Source organism: Diospyros lotus, chromosome 12 (genome assembly GCF_014633365.1).
Source record: "Diospyros lotus cultivar Yz01 chromosome 12, ASM1463336v1, whole genome shotgun sequence".
Lineage (NCBI taxonomy): Eukaryota > Viridiplantae > Streptophyta > Magnoliopsida > Ericales > Ebenaceae > Diospyros > Diospyros lotus.
Window position 1 is genome coordinate 3,094,579 of NC_068349.1, and position 21,619 is coordinate 3,116,197.

The following is a 21,619-nucleotide window of genomic DNA, read 5'->3' on the forward strand; positions in this document are numbered from 1 at the left end:
AAAAATCTTGAAATGTATCCCAATTTTATTTTGACTATTCTATATCTATGTTTGAAAATCATTCTAAATTTATCTTGATATTCTCTAATCTTGCTCATTTTAACAAATGCTACCTAAAGATATATGTGAATTTCTAGATATGAACAGATAGGTGCTAAATAGTACCTACACACCAAGAGAGAGAATGAGTAGACTTGCAAGGAGTAGATATTTTTGCTGAATTAGGTTAAATAGTATAAATGATTAGTGAAATGTGTACTAAAGTATAACAAAGTTATTGAATTTTAATTTGTAGTTAAAAAATTAATAAATTTTAATTGAATATATAATTTCATAACTATTGTCAATTACGGTTAAAAAGATGTTAACTTGATATTGACGTAACTAATAATGTGAATGATGAAACAACATAAATGGTCATTGAATTTTATACTAAAATATAAAAAAGTCATTAAATTTTACACTAAAGTATAAAAATATTAATATTTCATTAGTTATTTTAACGCCAACTAACAATAGTTATGAAATTATATATTAAATTAAAATTTATTGAGTCTTTTGTATCTTAATATAAAGTTCAGTGACTATTTATATTATTTAACTAATTTAATCTAAGTTTCCTCTTCGGCAAAAATGAATTGCCTATTTAGAGGAACAAAGAGATTGACAACAACGAATGATGAATAAATCAAAAACCTCAAGCCAATCCTTTGGCTTGGCCTGTAATTCTAGAAGAAAAGGTAGAAACGAAAGAATGTAAGCCCTTGGGGTTCTGACGTTTATAATATAATTTTTTTATAATAATAAATTTTAAAAGAAAGTAGAAATATTTTCTTTATTGTTTTTTTAGGCTAATCATGAATTTAATCTTTTTTGTGAAATTATAATTTTATACCATCCTTTTAATTTTGATATTTAGGTCCAAATTGAATCAATAACCTAATATTTAGAGGAGTGTTTATCTTTCTTTTTTTTTTTTTTTATTAAAGTGTTTGACAACCCTTAATAGCTTAGCTATGTCCCTTGTTTTTTCAAAAATGCTACTGGGGCTTTTGGTGTTGAACAAGCAAAAAACGAATTTGCCCTTACACAAATTCCATATTTCTCATATGTCCATCTCTTTCATCTATTACATTTGTTGTTGTCACCTCCCTCTAATTTCAGTCGTCGCCTCCAGCTCCTTCATCGTTGTCAGTCATCATCTTTAACTCTATCGTCAGTAGTGGCCATCATCTCTAGTCTCCATTGCTGTCTCTTTTATGTTTGTCCTCGTCATCCACTGCTCGCACATTTATCATCTGTTTTCTCTTCCATCATCGGCAACATTTGATCATATACGGGGCTGGCCCTAAGATTATAGGGGCCCTAAGCTAAATTTTTTATGAGGCCCTTTACAACTATATTTAAAAATAAAATTAATATAAATAAAAAAATTATTATATAAAATTCACAATATTTCACTTTAAATTTATTTTTTTAGTAGTTTTAGATGAAAAATTAATAATTAAATTATTATAATTAATTTATTTTAACATATATTTTTCAATAGATATAATCGTCAATCCATTAGTGTAGATTCACTAATAAGAGAGAGATCACAAATATTGAAATACAAACATAAAATTAATTAGTAATTTAAGGGTTAATAAAAAAAATCAAAAGACATAACTGATAAATCACACAACGGGATGATGAGGACGAAAATGGAATCACAAAAGAGAATGCATAATTATGAAATCAATTGGATTGAAGACTTACACCTGTGCAAATTGATGGCAGATGCAATGATAATAGATGGATAAAAAATTGAGAAGAAGTGGAACTGAGGAAGACGATGGAGTTGCAACCATTGCCAGATGTATGGAAATAGTTGTGATACAATCATATAAGGGGGAGATTGAGATTAATTAAAAATGCATAGAATAGTTGTGAGAGGATGGGTGCTATTACCAGACGCATAGAAATTGAATTGATTATTAATAAAGGAAGCTGAGGAATTGAGATTAATTAAAAATTATATTGATATTCATGGATTAATTATTGATAAAAGAAAGGTGAGAGATTGAGATTAATTAAAAGTTTACAATGGTTTAAAACAGGCATGCCCCCCTAACGTCTCTTTTATTTTTAAATTTATTATTTTTATTAATTAATTTAAAATTTGAAAATTAAAATGTTCATGGGCCCTTTGCTAGCTTGAAAATGGGCATGGGCCCTAGGCCGCTGCCTAGGCAGCCTATGCCCAGAGCTGGCCCTGATCATATATATTATATATATACCTGTAAGTGTATATATATTAATTTAATAGTAATATATTTGAAAGAGAAAAATAAATGTGTATATATTTATTGTATTAATATATTTTTTAGTAATTGTGTATAATTTATCTATATCTAAAGATAAAATTTTACATCATTTAACATGTCTATTTTCGTCTTTTTATCAAGTTCTAATAATTTATCAATTTTTTCAAATCAAATACATAATTATTAACTGATAACTTAAAAACATATTTATTCAAATACGTTATCAACTTAAATGCTACACAGTTTTTCAACTTTATATGATTTAAAAGCTCAACAAAACTTAAATTTTGCTAAAAAAATGGTAAGCTAAACACAACTAGAGCCCGAAAAATCACTGGTTAATGAGTGCAATCCTCCAAAGGATGACAATAATGCTGCAAATTATATCTCCAAACATGAACCTTCTCTTTGGAGAAGTTGATGTTAGTGTACAACTTGCAACTTCTCTATGGGCCCTCCAAATAGAATCTAGTCTTCTCTTTTGTCGGTAGCCTTGTTAGTAATTCGACGAACGGGAAAAATTCAGGACGATAAAAGTACGAGTATTATTCGGCTTGATATATTTTAAATACGATCAAAAATTCAGTCAAATATTTATCATACGAAAAATATTCGGGAGAGACTTAATTCGTCAATAAAAATTCGACATATTATATATATATATATATGCACACAAACATATTCTTGATAAACAAGCAAACAACTCATTAAACACAAAAATTTAATTTATATTTTCACCAATATTATAAAATGAGAATTGTTAAGACGATTCAGTCATATATGCACACAAATATATTCTTGCTCAACAAGCAAACAACTCATCAAACACAAAACATAACATTCAATTCATATATTCAATACATTTATAAGAGATCAAACCATGAGATAATATAATTACTCAAAAAGTCAAACCATAGATACTAATCCACCCATGTTGATAGCTTTGGATGTCACCGATACTTAATGTTGATGATGCTTATCGAATACGACGGATCCAAATTCATTGACATCACCTGGGAATAACTACTGGCTGTTGCTAGTTTCGACTGGGTAATGTTGCGAATTATCCTCTTAGAAATAAATAAACGACACATTTTCTACTAAGATGACTAGGTTTTCAAAATTCCAAATAGAGTGTGGGTCATCTACGAGCAAAGATCTATTGTCACAATATGGGTTTGAATTAGTTTCTGGGTGAAACCAATTTTGAACATTGAGAGGGTTTGCATAAGAGTTTGCAGATAGTAATTTCTCCAATAAAGCTAGATGAAATTGCAGATAGATAACTTGCTATTGAAGGGTAAAAATATAGGATTCACAATCATAAATGAGATCTTAAAGCCTAGCTAGAACTTCATACACGAGTGAAACGACGGTCCCATATAAGTCATTTACCGGAAGGGGGGCCAAGAGCTTGGAGGCATTACTGGCACCAAAAACTTTATGGATGGCTTCAAAATGAGTAGGTCATTCTTTATGGCAGGAGTAAGGGCAAAGACTCATGATTGGGTACATTTTCTTCTTAATATTTTGCAGGCACCGCACGTAGAACTGGGTTCTGACATGATCTTCTAGTTTTTTTTTTTTGAAAGACTGGGTAGATCTAGTAGGATCTACGTACTGGGTAGATCTGGCAGGATCTAGGTACTGGGTAGATCTTGATAGATTTAGCTAAATTTGGGTACTAGATAAATTTGACCGGATCTGGGTAGATCTAGTTGGATGTTGGGACTTGGTAGATCTAGTTGGATCTTGGTAGATCGGACTGGACAAACAGACAGACAGATTTGGAGGCCGAATCTGGGTAGATCTGCTGAAGGTGACACAATGGAAATGAAGGAGATGCTGGAGATTTGAGGGAAAGGGTTTTGAAGTGAGGAAAGAGACCGAGGCAAAGAAGGGACACCGTGGATCTGATGGAACGATGAATCACACCGTGGATCTGATGGAACAAAGAGGCGTTGAAAATACGATGAACCACTATGGCGAATAGGATTGATCTGATCGACGGGACGATGGAGACACGATAACACACACCGAAATGAAACAAAAAAATATATATTTACCTGAGCCCGAAGAGGGAGATCGAAGATGGAACGGTGCAGGAAGAATAGAGGTGATGGCGGCGACAACAATCGACGAAGACAACATCGGCAACGAGAGAGGGAACCGAAGAGTGAGAGAGGGGGGTATTCGAGTGAGAGGAGAGTATGAGAATGACGGTGACAATCGGCGGGCTGATATCAGAGAAAACAAAGAGGGTTTTGAATGAGGGAGGTCGACAGAAAGGATTTGATGGAACAATGAACCATACCGTGGATTTGGGTCGGCCTTTTAATTTTAATTTTTTTAAAGAATAGAAACGAAATTTGCACAAGAGATTTTCTCATTTCAATATTCTAAGCTATCCAATATCACAAAATGAGAGTTTTTATATAGTCCAAAATCCAAATACTCAAGTCAGTTCCTTGATTGAATTAAAAAAAAAATCATAATTAAATGATCGAGATATAGATGATCCCATGCCAAGTCTTCTATCAAGCCACGAAGTATCACCAACATCAATATTATATGTTGTATTCTCCTCAAGACCTTCATCTGCAACCTCCTCAAGTCTTTCATTAACATTTTCATCAAGCTCCACAAGATTTTCAAGATCAATTACTTTTCTATCATGCATATCAAAATTAATAGAATTCTTTAACATTAATGAATTCACCCTTATATAGACAAGGTCCTTTAACATATCTGGTGATCATAATCTATCTCTTTTTTGTTTATGCAGCATCAAATGCACTCCAATTACGTTCACATGTAGAAGCACTACATGGTTGGCTTAATATACGAATAACAACCCTTTTTAGAATATGAACTAAGCCTCCGTTTGCTTCCCACCACACTCCTACACAATGATCAACAAGTTAGCTTTATGTAAGATAAATAACTTAATAAAAATAGATATTAAAATAAGTTAAATAAAAGTGAATAAGCATATCTCATTTGTGCCATTGAAAGAAAATTAAATATATTTGGATATCTCCTATCATAAATCAATAATTGGTTAACAAACTTATTTCTCTCTGTAATGTCAACCAATTTTTCTCCCACAAATAATAAACCATCTCTTACTTTAGATTGGTCATACCTTATTTTCATATCATACATAAAAGATGGATTAAGGTAAACTGCAACTGCATGCATCTCATGAAGTATATTTTCTTGTCATCTTGTCTCAAATAAGTCTCGTAGCTACATGTATTTGATAGGATTAGTTTCACATTGCTTCTTGATGGCAGTTCTTGCTCTCTCTCTATTGCATTATAAATGTAGCCAGCAGTTGATCCATCACCATCAACTAATTGCAATATTTTAACAAGAGACTCTAAGGCAGATATAACCTCTTTTCATTTTTTCCAAAATTCAGTACCTTGAATTATGTCCTTCACATTTTGTGCCATTGCTTTTTTGTTATATGACAAGTTTTTCCAAGTAAGTGATGCAATTAAGTTTGTCAAGCTATCTTCAACTTCTAAAACAGATTGAAGCATTAGAAAATGAGAAGCAAACTTAGTTTTGGAATACATTTTCAAATCCATGTGTGTATGTTCCTTCATTAAACTTAAGACAATGGTATGTCTGTACATATAATCCACAATCTCCTTTGCCTCATCAAATACCTTGCTTATCCATTAAACCTGATTATAAATATTTTTGAAAAGTAATTGAACTCTATGGGCTGCATACTTTGTTTTGTATATGTGATGATAACTTCCTATTATCATATCACCAACAAGTCCATAATTTGGAGCATTGTCTGTGATAATTTGAACTACATTCTTAGGTTCAATCTTTTCAATGACAAATACAAGTAGATCTCTAAGAAAAAAATCACTCTTTCTATGACCCGACCTTTCAAAAGGCTTTAAAAAGACAGGCCCTTTCGGAGAATAAGCAACCACATTGATAAATGAGCGACTTTTCATGTCTGTCCAAATATCAGACATTAATATGCATCTTAATAAACTCCACGATTTCTTCACTTTAACTACATAATCTTCAACCATTCACTACAAAAAAATTGATCTTTTGCGGCTGTTTTTTTAACATTTTGCGGCGGTTTCCCAAAATCGTCGCTAAATTCAAAAATTAATTTAATAATTAAAAATTAAAATTAATTTAGCGACAATTTTTTAAAAATCGTCACTAGATTCAAAAAATAATTAAAAAATAAAATTGAATAACATTTGCGGCGATTTTTTAAAAATCGCCGCTAAATTTAAAAAATAATTAACTAATTAAAAATTAAAATTAAAATTAAATAACATTTGCGACAATTTTGAAAAACCACCGCAAAATTCATTAAAAATTTAATTTAGCGGCTGTTTTATGAAAACCTCAGCTAAATTTAAAAAATAATTAAATAATTAAAAATTAAAATTAAATAACATTTGCGACGATTTTGAAAAATCGTCGCAAAATTCATTAAAAAATTTAATTTAGCGGCGATTTTTTGAAATCACCGCTAAATTTAGAAAAAAATTAAAAAATTTACAAATAAAAAAATTATCGCAAAATTTATTGAAAAATTTAATTTTAAGAAAATAAAAAAATAACAAAATTTTAATATATAAAGTTTTTTATAATTTTAAAAAGAACTTTTAAAAAATATATAAAATCTTCGTTTTATTTTTTAATCAATTAATTTATTTAAAAAATAATCAATTAATTTATTTTTATTTTATTCCATTACTCTTTTAAAAATAATTAATTTATTTATTTTTTTCAATTTATAGTAAAAAATATAAATTATAATTCTGGAAAATAGTGGTTATATGTTAGTATATAATTTATATGAGGGAAGTTTTACTAACAAGGCTTTGCAGCTCATTTGGTTTCACGCGCGCATGTGGTCAAGGGAGGTTCTGGGTTCGAGTCTGGGGAAGGGGGGAGAAGGATGCTGAAAATATATTTCCAGCATCCGCCACGTGGTGCACTGACATGCGGCCATGTGGCCGGGGGGTGCCAGGCGCGTTTGCGTGCGCAATAGCCACGCGCGCGAGATTTCAAAAATTCGAATTTTTTTGAATTTTTGCAACTGTTTTAAAACCGCTGCTAAAATTCAATATTTAAAAAAAAAAATTGCGACGGTTTTGAAGCCGCTGCTAAATATTTTAAAAACCGTCGCTAAATCACTTTTTTTGCTACGATTTTGAAACCGCCGCAAAAATATGACTTACCGGCGATTATTCCAGCGGTTGCTGAAAACCGTCGCTAAATGCTTCGCGACGGCTAAAATAGCGGCGGTTTTCAAAATCGCCGCTAAATTACGTGAACTGCTGCTAAATGCTGATTTTTTGTAGTGATTGTTTTGTTATTCATCACTAATTTAGTTCTTAGAGTAGAATAACTTGGTAACGAATATCTAATACCAAAAAGTTAGAAACAACCTTAATCATCTCAATAAAAGCAAGTGTTTGAATTAACATGGAAAGGAATATTATTCAAAAAAAAATAATCTGATCTATTTTCATGTCCACCATATTCTTATCTTTTTTGTTGTATATGGTAAGTATTGAAGTTTGTTGTAAACTTGACAAAGTTTCTTGACTAGTTCCGACATTTTCAGGAGATAATTTTGCCTTTTTACTACCACATCCAGTAGCAATAATAGCTAAAGCTTGTATCTCATCTGATACATTTGCACAAACCATAACATCATGCCCTGTGTGGCCAGATAAATGTGATTTTACTCTAGATATACCACTAGGATACTCTTTTTGACAAAATTTACATTTGAATCTTCGATCCAGATTTTCAGCATATTCCCAAAATTTGTCTTTTGTCTCATTTCCTACAAATAGTTTAATTTTATTTACTAATATGTATAACAATTAATTAACAAAGATTAACATGTATAAGTAGAAATAAATTTATTAAAACTTATATAATTAAAAAAAAACAACATATTCAACCAACCTGTATTAATGCAAGATAACATGAAAAAATTCAGATGCCACAAACAAACAACATATTCAAGTTCCAAAACAAATTAATAAACCTATGTTGAAGTTAGAGTACATTCGTGGTGGTTGAGAATTGAAATCTTAATTTGGACAAATAATTGAAGTTAATTGAGGTTATATTTGGAAACTGTGTGAAATGTCAAGTAAGGAAAGCAAAAATCATAGTGGTTATTGGTTATAATTTGTGTGTTTTCAGTTTATTTTTTTTATTATTTTTTAATAACAAATTCGTAATTTTTATAACTGCTCATGTGTGTATATATACATTCTTTTTTGTTGCTTGTTTTTTTTTTCTGTAAATTTTTGTTGTTTGTTAAAGCTTGGTATTTTTAAATTTTAATTTTAGAAACAACTTTAAAACTAAAAATTAATTTAAAAAATATAACAAAATATGCCTTAAATAATCTTCCATGAATATAAAAATGAAGATAAAGATGAAAGATCAGTACAAAAAAATTACTTCAAGAAATGTTGAGAAAACCACAAAACAAGGAATAAAACGAAGCAACCTACAGAGAGACAAAGAGGAGTTGAAGTTATTGAACCTCATGAGAAGTTGAGGACCGAAGAATAAACACTCTGAAGAGAAATGTGGTAGATGAGTAGTTTATTAGATAGATAATAGAGAGAGGAGAGATATGTATGAAGATTGAATTGAATATTAATATTTAGTAAAAATAAAAGGAGAGTTGAGTGAAAAGTGAGAAGTTGAAAATAATTAAATAATGAGTCATCATGAGCCACCATTAGCCATAATAATAATTAAAAAATATTTCTAATCAGACATCATATAATTTTCTCTCCACATGATCTGGGAGCACGCAACGAATTTTTCAACTAAATTTTTAAAAAATTTGACTAATACCCGTCTTATATTTTTTAGATTTAAAATATATAAATTATTTTGAATATTTAAAAAATACGCAAGTATAATATTTTTAATAAAAATATAAAATAATTCACATATAATACGCAAATAATTCGACAAATTACTAACAAGGGTCGGTAGCTCGAAGAACTCTATGCATCAACTTCTCCGAGACCCCATGACCTGTCAGCCGCAGCCTTTCACTACTTCTATTAGAATTCTAGGACTCTCTAAATTTGCTTGGTTTTGAATTTGAAGAGCTGAGATTTAATCATACGATGACATTTGTAACAAGAAAAATGACTAGTTAATACGAGGAAGATGAAAAAGAGTAATAACCTGAAGAGCTGAGATTGACAACTGGGATTGCCGGCTCTCCAGGCCTTATTTCTGGTGGCAATACGTAAGATTCCGACACTGATTGAATGTTGCAACTGTTTGAGATGAGTTTCTCCATGGTAAGTACTACTCTTTGATTCGTGGGTCTATGTTTGATGGTGGGTCGAAGCTGCCATCATCTCTATTTGTAGTTTATATGAAAGTAAGTAATTGATTTGTTGTACCAACCACATGAGAAAGGAAAATTATACATTATATAATGTGAATGCTAAACACTAAAATATATATCAAAGAGTTAATTTATATATATATATATATATATATATAGATGGAGACTTATAAAAGAGATTTTATTTTACGAAATCTTCCGATTATATCATAGGAGGAAAATGTCCTTAATTTGATATAGAATAAAGTTTACCTACTTTTAAAAGACACCATACTTTAATTTAATATTTTAGATTATTCACGAATTGCACATAATTTTTTATTTGAATTGTTCCACTCTTTTTAAAATTTACTATCTATTGTGAGTCTGATCTAAACGTAGGAACAAGTTTTACCATAACTTAAAATTGACGGTCTGCCTTGACACTTGGGATAGATAGAGAGGATTGCATAATCTGGGCGAAAGAATAATCTAATCCACAAACGTCTTGTATCCTAAAATAATAATAAGCAAAGAGCAAACAAAAGTGAGCGGTGAAGCGTGGTGGCAAGGCGAGGGCAACGATGACTTTGGGAGAGAAGAGGAGAGAGAAGAGAGCAGAGGCGAGGGCAACGACGACTATAGGTGGGGATAATTTCGTCTTCTTACCTCTAATTTATAAGCCTCTTTGTAAAATAACCCTGATCACATATAATTTTCGATTTGAACTGTTTAACCGTCTTTAAAATTGACTATCTATTTTGATTCCGATCTAAGTATAAGAACAGATTTTACATGAGTTAAAATTGACGATCTGCTTTGACACTTGGAATAAATAGAGAGGATTGCATAATTTGGACGAAAGTATAATCTAATTCACAAACGCCGTGTATCCTAAAACAACAAGAAGCAAAGAGCAAACAAAAGTGAGCGGTCAGTCTATCGTTGAAATATAACGATAAGCAAACCAAACCAATGGCCGGTCGCTGTCCTTGATTCCCCTTGTTCATGGCGAGTCAAAGAAGGCGAGCTGTAGAGAAGCGTGCATTGATCAACCGCCTGCTCTCTCTCTTAAAAGTGACCGAAACTTGTTCTCGACGGACTCAAATCGGATCAGATTCACAGTCCGGGCGCCTCGCAGATCTACTCGTTTTCACTCTCTGTGGTTACTGGTTAGTAACCCTATGTTCGTCTCTATATCTATATATCTATGTGTGTGTGTGAGCGATTACGCTCGCAACCTTGTCTTTTCTGTTCTCTCTCTTCCACTTTCTTTCCATAGAAACACACAGAATATCTGAATGAGGTGGCCCGAACAGTAAGAAACCGGTAAAAGTAGCGTGAGAGATTTCAAATCTTCAATTGTGTGTATTATCTGTTTTGTTTTTCTTTTTCCGGCATCCGTCGAAGTGATCGTTCCTTTTAACGATTGCTTTAGGTTTCCCGGCCGGCGAATCATGAACTCTGTTTCGATTCTGTTAATAGATTCGTCCAGATTGGTGTTTTTGGGGACGTTGTGCAAGATTTCTGTTAGACCTGTAAAAATTGATAGAAGGAAGTGGTTTATTTTCCTTGTTTCCTTCTCTTCTCAAATCCAAACATGATAACTCCTTCTACAGAGTTGGAGGTCAACTGAATATCACACTCTATCTGAAAGACACTGGTTTTCCCCAAGTCTGATTAACTGTTAGACCCTTGTCTCTGCAAATGCCTTTGGGAGTCTGGGTCCTTGGGCCAATGCAAGAGTTCAAATATTTGCTTATTCAAAATACCTTCTTCCATGAAGATTAAAATGTTTCAGGGATATGATTTGACCACAAAATTTGAAATGAGCTCCTCTTGTCTTTCTGGCCTATGCGTCTAAATCCGGTGCATCCTACGTCTGTCTTTGGATGTTCACTTTCTGCCCAGATGAGGAAAGAATTCCCAGTATAACGTCCATGACTTTGATTTGCTCTCAATCATCTCTTCCTAACCAAATTTACCCAGAATCCCTTGATGTTACCTGCTTCTTTGTCCTATTTTGTATTTCAAGTATTTCAGAAGCAAAGTTGTATGATCCAATAACAATTTCACTAATCTCTTCAAAACATCTAACTTAAGACAGATTAATTTTTGTTACATAATCAGGCAGCTCAGAATGTGAGTGCTACCATTTGATACTGTGACAGATTTGATAATTCTGAGACATTTTGATGTGATAAAATTTTCAATACTACCATGTCTGGCCGCAGTTGTGTGGGTTGAAAGTTAAATTAGCATTTTGAAATCAAGCTTATACTCATTGCAGGTTACTAACATCACCAAACTCAGATCCTTGTTGGCAGTATGGATTCTCTCATTTCTAGCAGGGGGAAGATTCAATCCGTGCCGGAATCATATATTTTACCACCAGAGACACGACCCGGTGACCTAGTAACTCCTTTACTGAAGACCATACCAGTGATTGATCTTGAATCACTGGGCCACCATCGCAATGAATTAATTCAGCATATCATCAAAGCTAGCCAAGACTATGGATTCTTTCAGGTCATTCATCAATTACTTTCGATTCATGCCATTTATATTGCTTTTGGAACATTTTATAGAGCTGCTGTCCTCTAACCAAAGTTCGTTCAAGGTTCAGTTGACAAACCATGGTGTTTCGGAGGAGTTAATGAATGATGTACTGACGATGGGAGCTGAATTTTTTAATTTGCCTGAAAAGGACAAGGCAAGATACTACACTGAGAAATCCCCGTCTCCTGAGGTTTGTAGGCTTAAAACAAGCATTGACTATGCAGACGCGAAGGTCCATTTCTGGAGAGATAATTTTCAGCACCCTTGCCACCCCCTGGAGGACTACATTCAGCTTTGGCCTGAAAATCCACCTCGGTACAGGTATGCCATTGCTATGGGCAATGCTAAACAAATAGAACTAATCTTTATATAAAAAATTTGACACATAATGATGTGATTGTTTGTAATACTAACCCTTCATTTTAAATATCTGATTAAACACCCACAAGTTCAATTAACATTTTCAGAAAATGTCACTGCTGCGCCCTTGTATTAACGTATTCTGTATTGGTATTGATATAGAGAGGTGGTCGGACGTTTTTCCGTTGAGGTGAGGAGGCTGTCTTTGCAGCTGTTGAATTTAATTTGTGAAGGATTAGGTCTTGAACAGGGTTACTTTGAGGAGAGGCTCAGTCGCAGTCAAGTTTTCTCTATTAATCACTATCCCCCATGCCCCGACCCTACCTCAGTCTTGGGATTGCCTAAACATGCCGATCCTCACCTCATCACCCTTCTTAACCAAGGCCATGCACCTGGGCTTCAAGTCTTGAAGGACCGGGAATGGCTGGGTATTGAGCCCCTTCCCAATGCATTTGTAGTTAATATAAATCACATGTTACAGGTATCTTCTCTTTATTATTCTCTCCCCAATCTACTTTACTATTTTCTTGAATAAAATTTTCTTTTAGCTGCTTGTGACGTGCATGTATTTGTATTTGGATTTTTAGGTAATCAGCAATGGGAAGCTGAAAAGCGCTGATCATCGAGTCGTGACAAACTCAAAAGCTGCAAGAACAACAGTCGTTAGCTTTATCGTTCCTTCTACCGATTGCCTAATAGAGCCTGCAAAATCACTGGTGAATGAGCACAATCCGGCGCTGTACAGAACTTTTAGATTCGAAGATTTTTTCAAAACTTATGCCTTGGATACTTTTGAAGGTAAGGATCCGCTTGTCGATTATATGATCCGATCTTAAGTTTGTTTAGGAACATATGGATGTCTTGGAAAAGGTAATTTGACTAAAGTGCAACAGTCTGTATATGTTCAATCTTAATGGAATATGTTTGTTGTTTACTCTTTTGTCAAGACATAGGAACTGATGGTTTTATATGGACTTAACACACAGGAATTTCTAAATTATCTTCCCATTTGAGGGAGGGCAAGACATGCCAATTTTCCAAATATGCAACCATATTAAAATTGTCTCTCCATAAGCTCCAAATAATCAAGTACCTCATGTTTATTCTTTAATTCTTATCAGGTAACAAATAATCAAGTACCTCATGTTGGCCTTTCATATAGAACATTGTCATACACAAGCATTTCAAGCCTTCACTAGATTAAAAGCCTGCCTTTTGGCCTATCATATAACACTTGGGTACAGAAGAAGAGTTACAGAATTTCATAGATTACTAGCAGGACACTTACACTGCTTTGCACATACTCAGAGCTTGATCCTAAAATTGTCTCTCCATAAGCTCCAAGCCCACATAACCTGCTCCTGCAAATGCATTTCCAATTGGATTTGGCTGTGAGTTTGGAGGTTGGCTTGCTTACCCCAGACTCGGGGGTCCCAAATTATCATTACATTTCCAGAGCAGAACCTGCATGAACCAGGAAATAATCATCAGACCATCTTCACTAGGTCACAAACGGAACAGAAAAGAAAAAGAAATTCAAGTAACAAGCATCTGTCGCTCGTTTCCTTCCAAGTCTGAAGGATATGTAATGAGATTGGTAAAGCTAGCTAGGAAAGTCATGTTCACAGATTTGAGGAGCATGAATTTCTTCGAGATGCAGTTTGCTATTCAGTTTACCTCCAGACAAGCTCACGTGCATAACACGTGTTAATGTATATGTACATACTAAAGATATATGTGAATGTATAGGTATGAACCGATATGTATAGGTATGAACCGATAGGTGCTAAATAGTACCTACACACCAAGAGAGAGAATGAGTAGACTTGCAAGGAGTAGAGATTTTTGCTGAATCCGGTTAAATAGTATAAATGATTAGTGAATTTTTTATTAAAGTCTAACAAAGTTATTGAATTGATTTGTAGTTAAAAGATTAATAAACTTTAATTGAACATATAAATTCATAACTATTGTCAATTAGTGTTAAAAAAGATTAACTTGATGTTGACGTAGTTAACAATGTAAATGATGAAACAACATAAATGATCACTGAATTTTGTATTAAAATATAAAAAGATTATTGAATTTTACACAAAGTATAAAAATATCAATATTTTATTAGATTTTTTTAACGCCAACTAATAATAGTTATGAAATTATATATTAAATTAAAATTTATTGAACCTTTTGTATCTTAATGTAGAGTTCAGTAAGTATTTATGCTATTTAACCGATCTAATATAAGTTTCCTCAAAGACAAGAATGAATTGCCTAATTAGAGAAACAAAGAGATTGACAACATCGATTGACGAATAAATTAAAAACCTCAAGCGAATCCTCTAGCTTGGCCTGTAATTCTAGAGGACAGATAGAAATGAAAGAATGCAAGTCCTTAGGGTTCTGACATTTATAATATAGTTTTTTTATAATAATAAATTTTAAAAGGAAGTAGAGATCTTTTCTTTATTATTTTTTAGGCTAATTATGAATTTAATCTTTTTTGTGAAATTATAAATTTATACAATCCTTTTAATTTTGATATTTAGATCCAAATTGAATCAATAACCTAATATATAGAGTGGTGTTTATCTTTTTTTCATTAAAGTGTTGGACAACCCTTAATAGCTTAAAGGATATGCCCTTAGCTTTTTCAAAAATGCTAGTGGGGGGTTTTGGTGTTTAACAAGTAAAAGACGGATTTGCCCTTACACAAATTTCATATTTCTTATGAAAAATTTTATTCACAGCGAGGGTTTTACTCTTCGCAGTCTTTCCCGCCAAAATTTTTCATCTTTTTTCAAAAATCCTATTTTACCCTTCTGTCACCTCACCATATCATCTTCCTTCTATTTTTACTCTGCACAGTCACTCCATCTCTCTTTCTCTCTCATTATACTCATTTTTTTCTCTCACACCCATCTCTCCATCTCTTTCTTCTAATAAGCACACACACAAATATGTATATATATATATATATACACGAATACACACAGAGATAATTTATTATAATAAAATAAAATTAAAAAAATATAAATAAATAAATTATTTTTAAATATCTGTATTTTAAATAATTATAAATTAACTAATTATAAATTTTTTAACTAATTTTAAATTTTAAATTATCATGAGTTAAATTTTTGATACTCAAAAAAATTTAAAATTAGTTAATTTATTTTATTAAATTACTTAAAAATACATATACTTAAAATTAGTTATTCAATCAACTAATTTAATAAGATATATATTTTTAAAAATTAGTTGAATTTATTTAAAGATATATGTATCTTTTTAAAAATAATTTATTAAATAAATTCAACTAATTTATTTTTAAAAAGAATTAACTAATTTATTTATTAAATCAATTCAACTAATAAGGTATATGTATCTTTTTAAAAAGAATTTATTTATTTATATTTTTTATTTTTTATTTTATTTTATTATAATAAAAAATTAATTAAAAAAAAAAAACCTTCCCCAAAAGCCAACTTTCGGGAAACAATGGGTTCCCCGAAAGCTGGCTTTCAGGGAACATTTTGATAGTAAAAAAAAATTTAAAATTAGTTATTTTATTTTATTAAATTACTTAAAATTAGTTATTCAATCAACTAATTTAATAAGATATATATCTTTAAAAATTAATTGAATTTATTTAAAGATATATATGTATCTTTTTAAAAATAATTTATTAAATAAATTCAACTAATAAGATATATGTATCTTTTTAAAAATAATTTATTAAATAAATTCAACTAATAAGATATATGTATCTTTTTAAAAATAATTTATTAAATAAATTCAACTAATAAGATATATGTATCTTTTTAAAGAATTTATTTATTTTATTATAATAAAAAAGTAATTAAAATAAAAAAAAAACTTCCCCAAAAGCTGGGGGTCGGGAACGCCCCCGAAAGCTAGACCCCCAACGCCTTTGAAACCCTCCGAAACTTGGGTTTCGGAGGCGCCCCACGCCTCTGAACTCTAGAGTTCGGAGGCATGGGATGCTTTCTAAGTTTTAATTTTTTTATATTTTATTTTTTATACAAATATTTGAAAAAACTTATGTTGCATTCTCTTTACTATTTTCAAGTCTTTTTCAGTTTTCAGTTTTCTAAAATAATGAAAACGTGTTCTCTTTACTGTTTTTAAAAATGTATTTTTGAAAACAAAAAAAAATTTATAAAGAAAACTTAAAACAACAAAAAGTTATTTTGAGTGTTTTCATTAAAAACAAACTCTAAACTCAAAGTACATTTATTTATTTATTTATTCATATTTTATTATTATAATGGGAAAAATATTATAAAATTTATTAACTTTAAAATGTATATATATTTTTAATAATATATTAACATTAAATATTTATAATTTACTTAATAATCAAATTTATTGAATAAAATATCATTAAAATAATATTTTCAAAATTTTAAAGAGAACACGTTTTTTAATTTTCTGTTTTAAAAAATAATTTTTTCAAAATAACAAAAAGAATGTGTTTTCAATTTTCTAAAAATAGACTACCAAAACAAAAAACTGAAAATGAATTAAAAACTCAAAACTGAAAATTGAAAAGCAAAAAGAACGCAACCTTAATTTTTAATTAAATAGTGTTAATTAACATTTTTTTATACTTAATTTTTTTATTTAAGTATTGCACTAGAATAATTTAATTTTTAATACAAACAAATACATATTTTTTATTTAATTTTTTTAATCTAATAATGAATTTTTCGAACCCGTGGATTCGGAAAATCCGTAGTTTCCCGAACCCTGGGGTTCAAGGAACATATGTTTTATTTTTTTATATTTTATATTTTATATTTTATATAATTGTATTAACATATTTTTTATATAACATATTTTATATTAACATATTTTTTTATACTTAATTTTTTTATATAAGTATTGAACTTGAATAATTTAATTTTTTTTAAAAATAAATACATATTTCTTCCTAAATTTTATTTAATATCATGTTGCCGAACTCCAAAGTTCGGGAAACACCATGTTTCCCGAACTCCAGGGTTCGGGGAATCCCAACTTCCCCAAACTCCAGCATTCGGGGAAGGCTAGCGTTCCCGAATGCCAGGTAGCCATTCACAAACATTCATCTCTTTAACATCTTCAAATTTCAACAATTTCGATTCACAAATACAAACTTCACGAGACACAAAAAATAGATGAAAATAAATAATCACACACTATATATATATATATACAAAGACACACATACATATATATACAAGCACACACAGACACACAAATATATATATATATACGCACACATACATATAGATATATAGAGAGAGAGAGGAAGGAAGCTTAGCGGCCATGGCCGCCGAGCTTCCCCGAACCTGGAGTTCGGGGGGCTCCCGAACCCCAGCATTCTGGGCTTTCAGTGTTTCCCGAACGCTGGAGTTCGGGGGACTTTAAGTCCCCCGAAAGTTGGAGTTCAAGCTCCCTGAACTCCAGGGTTCAGGGGAGTGATTGATGAAGCTCGGCGGCCATGGCCGCCGAGCTTCCTTCCTTCCTATATATATATATATATCTATATATATGTTTGTGTGCTTCCTTCTGTGTGCGTATATATATATATATATGTTTGCTGTGTTAATGTATATATGTATATATAGGTGCAACTGTTAATGTATATAGGTATATATATGTGTGTATTTTTTATTGTATTGATATTTTTTTGTTGTATTATATACATTGGATATGATATTTTTTTGTTATAGTGTCTTCATTTTGGAAGGGATGGATGGCGATTTTGAAAGGAATGGGTGGCGGGTAATTGATTGAGGAAGAAAGTGAATGTAAGGGTAAAAATGAGTTTTCAAAATAGGATATTTTAAGTATATTAAAATATAGCTGTGAAGAGTAAAACCCTCGCTGTGAATAGAATTTCCCATTTCTTATTTGTCCATCACTTTCATCTACTGCATTTGTTGTTGCCACTTCTCTCTAACTTCAGTTGTTGCCTCCATCTCATCCATCGTTGTCGGTCATCACCTTAAACTCAATTGTCAGCGGTGGCCGTCGTCTCTAGCCTCCATCGTTGCCTCTTCTATGTTTGTCCCCGTCGTCCACTGCTCGCACCTTCATCATCTCCTGCCTCATCCATCATCGGCAACGTTTGATCATATATATTCTATGTATACTTGTAAGTGTATATATATTAATCTAATAGTAATATATTTGAAGGAAAAAAATAAAATGTGTATACATCTTAAATGCTACACAACTTTTCAACTTTACACGATTTAAAAGCTCAGTAGAACTTAAATGCTGCTAAAAAGATGGTAAGCCAAATAGGACTAGAGCCTGAAAAATCACCGATGCATGAGCGCAATCCACCAAAGAGTGATAAGAATGGTGCAACTTATCTCTCCAAACATGAACCTTCTTTTTGGAGAAGTTGATGTTGGTGTACAGCCTGCAACTTCTCTATGGGCCCTCCAAATAGAATCTAGCTTTCTCTTCTGTCGGTAGCCTTGTTAGTAATTCGATGAACGGGAAAAATTCGGGACGGTAAAAGTACGAGTATTATTCAGCTTGATATATTTTAAATATAGTCAAATATTCAGTCAAATATTTGTCATACAAAAAATATTCGAGAAAGACTTAATTCGTCAATAAAAATTTGGCATATTATATATATATGCACACAAACATATTCTTGATAAACAAACAAACAATTCATTAAACACAAAAATCTAATTTATATATTCACCAATATTATAAAATGAGAATTGTTAAGACGATTCATTCATATATGCACACAAATATACTCTTGCTCAACAAGCAAACAACTCATCAAACACAAAATATAACATTCAATTCATATATTCAATGCCTTTACAAAAGATCAAACCATGAGATAATACAACTACTCAAAAAGTCAAACCATAGATACTAATTCACCCATGTTGATAGCTTTGGATGTCGTCGATGCTCAATGCTAATGATATTTGTCGAATACGACGGATCCAAGTTCATCGACATCACCTGGGAATGGTTACTGGCTGTTGCTACTTTCGACTGGGTAATGTTACGAATTATTCCCTTGGAAAGTAAAGATCCATTGTCACAATATGGGTTTGAATTAGTTTCTAGGTAAAACCAATTTTGAACATTAAGAAGGTTTGCATAAGAGTTTGAAAATAGTAATTCTTCTAATAAAGCTAGATGAAATTACAGATCGATAACTTGTTGTTGGAAGGCAAAAATATAGGATTCACAATCATAAATGAGATCTTGAAGCCTAGCTAAAGCTTCATACACGAGTGAAACGACGACCCCATATCAATCTTTTATCGGAAGCTGTGCCAAGAGCTTGAAGGCATTACTGGCACCAAAAACCTTGTGGATGGTTTCAAAATGAGTAGGTCCTTCTTCATGGCAGAAGTAAGGGCAATGACGCATGATTGGGTACATTTTCTTCTCAATATTTTGTAGGCACTGCACAGAGAACTGGGTCCTGATATGATCTTCTAGTTTTTTTTCGAAGATTGGGTAGATCTAGCAGGATCTAGGTGTTGGATAGATCTTGATAGATTTAGTTAGATCTGGGTATTGAATAGATTTGACTGGATTTGGGTAGATCTGACTGGATGTTGGGACTTGGTAGATCTTGGTAGATCTAGCTGAATCTAGGTAGATCAGGCTGGACTAACAGATGTGGAGGCCGAATCTGGGTAGATCTGGCTGAAGGTGACACAATGGAGACGAGGGAGATGCTGGAGAATTGAGGGAGAGGGTTTTGAAGTGAGGAAGGAGACCGAGGCAAAGAAGGGACACTGTGGATCTGATGGAATGGTGAACCACACCTTAAATCTAATGGAACAAAAAGGTGTTGAAAATATGGTGAACCACTATGGCGAATAGGATTGATTCGATCGACGGGATGATGGAGACACGATAACACACACTAAAACGAAACAAAAAAATTATATTTACCTAAGCCCAAAGAGGGAGATCGAAGATGGAACGGTGCAGGAACAATAGAGGTGATGGCGACGGCAGCAATAGACGAAGACAATGCCAGCAACGAGAGATGGGGGTATTCGGGTGAGAGGAGAGTGAGAGAACGACGATGACAATCGGCGAGCTAATACTAGAGAAAACAAATAGGGTTTTGAATGAGGGAGGCCGACAGAGAGGATTTGATGGAACAATGAACCATACCGTGGATTTGGGTCGGCCTTTTAATTTTTTTTTTTCTTAAGAATAAAAACAAAATTTGCACAAGAAATTTTCTCATTTCAATATTCTAAGCTATTATCACAAAATGAGAATTTTTATATAGTCCAAAATCCAAATACTCAAGTCAGTTCCTTGATTGAATTAAAAAAAATCATAATTAAATGATCGAGATATAGATGATCCAATTCCAAGTTTTCTATCAAGCTACGAAGTATCACCAACATCAATATTATCTATTGCATTCTCCTCAAGACCTTCATTTGCAGCCTCCTAAAGTCTTTCATTAACATTTTCATCAAGCTCCACAAGATTTTCAAGATCAATTACTTTTCTATCATGCATCTCAAAATTAGTAGAATTCTTTAACATTAATGAATTCACCCTTATATAGACCAGGTCCTTTAACATATCTGGTGATAATCTATCCCTTTTTTGTTTATGCAGCATCAAATGCACTCCAATTATGTTCACATGCATAAGCATTACATGGTTGGCTCAATATACGAATAGCAACCCTTTTTAGAATAGGAACTAATTCTCCGTTTGCTTCCTACCACACTCCTACACATAATGATCAACAAGTTAGCTTTATGTAAGATAAATAACTTAATAAAAATAGATATTAAAATAAGTTAAACAAAAGTGGATGAGCATATCTCATTTGTGCCATTGAAAGAAAATTAAAAATATTTGGATGTCTCCCATCATAAATCAATAATTAGTCAACAAACTCATTTCTTTTTGTAATGTCAACCAATTTTTCTCCCACAAATAATAAACCATCTCTTACTTTAGATTGGTCATACCTTAT

The 21,619-nt window shown here is 31.9% G+C and overlaps 2 protein-coding genes across 8 annotated transcripts in view; one reads left to right on the forward strand and one right to left on the reverse strand.

The window, feature by feature from the left end:
• Nucleotides 1-21,619, reverse strand: part of LOC127786488 (autophagy-related protein 9) — a gene marked incomplete in the record, with an annotated part of 1,007,132 nt that overhangs the window by 79,226 nt on the left and 906,287 nt on the right.
• Nucleotides 1-21,619, forward strand: part of LOC127786524 (hyoscyamine 6-dioxygenase-like) — a 38,738-nt gene that overhangs the window by 4,017 nt on the left and 13,102 nt on the right. Inside the window, exon 1 of one of the 7 annotated variants that reach the window (XM_052313991.1) lies at nucleotides 10,590-10,856. The exons of 3 other annotated variants lie outside the window; for them this stretch is intronic. The gene's annotated coding sequence lies outside the window, so the exon portion shown is untranslated. 3 more of the 7 variants (XM_052313990.1, XM_052313992.1, XM_052313993.1) reach the window with 3 other exon arrangements.